Genomic DNA, 2,500 nt, shown 5'->3' on the forward strand with positions numbered 1-2,500 from the left:
TCATAAATGAATACGTTTTAAAATGGAATGCATCAACAGAACGGTGTTGGCAGTATAAAATTATCTACAGCACCTTGTATTCCCAGGAGGTCTCCCATCCAAGTACTAACCAGGCCCAACAATTCTTAGCTTCCAAGATCAGATGAGATTGGGCGTATCCAGTGTGGTGTGGCTGTAGATGAGCTTTGTGGTTTCTGTTAGAACTTTTCAACTTCTAACTACTGGTTCATAAATGAATACGTTTGAAAATGGAATGCATCAACAGAACGGTGTTGGCAGTATAAAAATATCTACAGCACCTTGTATTCCCAGGTGGTCTCCCATCCAAGTACTAACCAGGCCCAACACTGCTTAGCTTCCAAGATCAGATGATATTGGACGTATCCAGTGTGGTGTGGCTGTAGATGAGCTTTACGGTTTCTGTTAGAACTTTTCTACTTCTAACTACTGGTTCATAAACGAATACGTTTGAAAATGGAATGCATCAACAGAACGGTGTTGGCAGTATAAAAATTTCTACAGCACCTTGTATTCCCAGGTGGTCTCCCATCCAAGTACTAACCAGGCCCAACACTGCTTAGCTTCCAAGATCAGATGAGATTGAGCGTATCCAGTGTGGTGTTGCTGTAGATGAACTTACTGGTTTCTGTTAGAACTTTTCTACTTCTAACTACTGGTTCATAAATGAATACGTTTGAAAATGGAATGCATCAACAGAACGGTGTTGGTAGTATAAAAATATCTACAGCACCTTGTATTCCAGGTGGTCTCCCATCCAAGTACTAACCATGCCCAACACTGCTTAGCTTCCAAGATCAGATGAGATTGGGCGTATCCAGTGTGGTGTGGCTGTAGATGAGCTTTATGGTTTCTGTTAGAACTTTTCTACTTCTAACTACTGGTTCATAAACGAATACGTTTAAAAATGGAATGCATCAACAGAACGGTGTTGGTAGTATAAAAATATCTACAGCACCTTGTATTCCCAGGTGGTCTCCCATCCAAGTACTAACCAGGCCCAACACTGCTTAGCTTCCAAGATCAGATGAGATTGGGCGTATCCAGTGTGGTGTGGCTGTAGATGAGCTTTGTGGTTTCTGTTAGAACTTTTCTACTTCTAACTACTGGTTCATAAATGAATACGTTTGAAAATAGAATGCATCAACAGAACGGTGTTGGTAGTATAAAAATATCTACAGCACCTTGTATTCCAGGTGGTCTACCATCCAAGTACTAACCAGGCCCAACACTGCTTAGCTTCCAAGATCAGATGAGATTGGGCGTATCCAGTGTGGTGTGGCTGTAGATGAGCTTTATGGTTTCTGTTAGAACTTTTCTACTTCTAACTACTGGTTCATAAACGAATACGTTTGAAAATGGAATGCATCAACAGAACGGTGTTGGCAGTATAAAAATATCTACAGCACCTTGTATTCCCAGGTGGTCTCCCATCCAAGTACTAACCAGGCCCAACACTGCTTAGCTTCCAAGATCAGATGAGTTTGGGCGTATCCAGTGTAGTGTGGCTGTAGATGAGCTTTGTGGTTTCTGTTAGAACTTTTCTACTTCTAACTACTGGTTCATAAATGAATACGTTTGAAAATGGAATGCATCAACAGAACGGTATTGGAAGGATAAAAATATCTACAGCACCTTGTATTCCCAGGTGGTCTCCCATCCAAGTACTAACCAGGCCCAACACTGCTTAGCTTCCAAGATCAGATGAGATTGGGTGTATCCAGTGTGGTGTGGCTGTAGATGAGCTTTGTGGTTTCTGTTAGAACTTTTCTACTTCTAACTACTGGTTCATAAATGAATACGTTTGAAAATGGAATGCATCAACAGAACGGTGTTGGCAGTATAAAAATATCTACAGCACCTTGTATTCCCAGGTGGTCTCCCATCCAAGTACTAACCAGGCCCAACACTGCTTAGCTTCCAAGATCAGATGAGATTGGGCGTATCCAGTGTGGTGTGGCGGTAGATGAGTTTTATGGTTTCTGTTAGAACTTTTCTACTTCTAACTACTGGTTCATAAACGAATACGTTTGAAAATGGAATGCATCAACAGAACGGTGTTGGTAGTATAAAAATATCTACAGCACCTTGTATTCCCAGGTGGTCTCCCATCCAAGTACTAACCAGGCCCAACACTGCTTAGCTTCCAAGATCAGATGAGATTGGGTGTATCCAGTGTGGTGTGGCTGTAGATGAGCTTTGTGGTTTCTGTTAGAACTTTTCTACTTCTAACTACTGGTTCAAAAATGAATACATTTGAAAATGGAATGCATCAAAAGAATGGTGTTGGCAGTATAAAAATATCTACAGCACCTTGTATTCCCAGGTGGTCTCCCATCCAAGTACTAACCAGGCCCAACACTGCTTAGCTTTAAAGATCAGATGAGATTGGGCGTATCCAGTGTGGTGTGGCTGTAGATGAGCTCTGTAGTTTCTGTTAGAACTTTTCTACTTCTAACTACTGGTTCATAAATGAATACGT

General features: G+C 41.4%; 8 non-coding genes and 3 pseudogenes across 8 annotated transcripts; all 11 read right to left on the reverse strand.

Annotated features, from left to right (window-relative positions):
• Window positions 1-61: 61 nt before the first annotated feature.
• Window positions 62-180, reverse strand: LOC134885091 (5S ribosomal RNA). Its single transcript, XR_010169215.1, has one exon. It is a non-coding gene; the product is annotated as a 5S ribosomal RNA (ribosomal RNA).
• Window positions 181-287: 107 nt separating this feature from the next.
• Window positions 288-406, reverse strand: LOC134887943 (5S ribosomal RNA; annotated as a pseudogene).
• A 107-nt stretch (window positions 407-513) lies between these two features.
• LOC135070672 (5S ribosomal RNA) lies at window positions 514-632 on the reverse strand. Its single transcript, XR_010256827.1, has one exon. It is a non-coding gene; the product is annotated as a 5S ribosomal RNA (ribosomal RNA).
• Window positions 633-739: 107 nt separating this feature from the next.
• On the reverse strand, window positions 740-857 carry LOC134890958 (5S ribosomal RNA; annotated as a pseudogene).
• Window positions 858-964: 107 nt separating this feature from the next.
• Window positions 965-1,083, reverse strand: LOC134884945 (5S ribosomal RNA). Its single transcript, XR_010169076.1, has one exon. It is a non-coding gene; the product is annotated as a 5S ribosomal RNA (ribosomal RNA).
• Window positions 1,084-1,190: 107 nt separating this feature from the next.
• On the reverse strand, window positions 1,191-1,308 carry LOC134889370 (5S ribosomal RNA; annotated as a pseudogene).
• Window positions 1,309-1,415: 107 nt separating this feature from the next.
• LOC135067676 (5S ribosomal RNA) lies at window positions 1,416-1,534 on the reverse strand. Its single transcript, XR_010253887.1, has one exon. It is a non-coding gene; the product is annotated as a 5S ribosomal RNA (ribosomal RNA).
• A 107-nt stretch (window positions 1,535-1,641) lies between these two features.
• Window positions 1,642-1,760, reverse strand: LOC135068406 (5S ribosomal RNA). The gene has a single exon (XR_010254609.1). It is a non-coding gene; the product is annotated as a 5S ribosomal RNA (ribosomal RNA).
• Window positions 1,761-1,867: 107 nt separating this feature from the next.
• Window positions 1,868-1,986, reverse strand: LOC135065288 (5S ribosomal RNA). Its single transcript, XR_010251571.1, has one exon. It is a non-coding gene; the product is annotated as a 5S ribosomal RNA (ribosomal RNA).
• Window positions 1,987-2,093: 107 nt separating this feature from the next.
• LOC135068523 (5S ribosomal RNA) lies at window positions 2,094-2,212 on the reverse strand. The gene has a single exon (XR_010254721.1). It is a non-coding gene; the product is annotated as a 5S ribosomal RNA (ribosomal RNA).
• A 107-nt stretch (window positions 2,213-2,319) lies between these two features.
• On the reverse strand, window positions 2,320-2,438 carry LOC134884764 (5S ribosomal RNA). Its single transcript, XR_010168899.1, has one exon. It is a non-coding gene; the product is annotated as a 5S ribosomal RNA (ribosomal RNA).
• Between the last annotated feature and the right edge of the window lie 62 nt (window positions 2,439-2,500).

The sequence above is a fragment of the Pseudophryne corroboree genome, chromosome 3 (assembly GCF_028390025.1).
Source record: "Pseudophryne corroboree isolate aPseCor3 chromosome 3, aPseCor3.hap2, whole genome shotgun sequence".
Lineage (NCBI taxonomy): Eukaryota > Metazoa > Chordata > Amphibia > Anura > Myobatrachidae > Pseudophryne > Pseudophryne corroboree.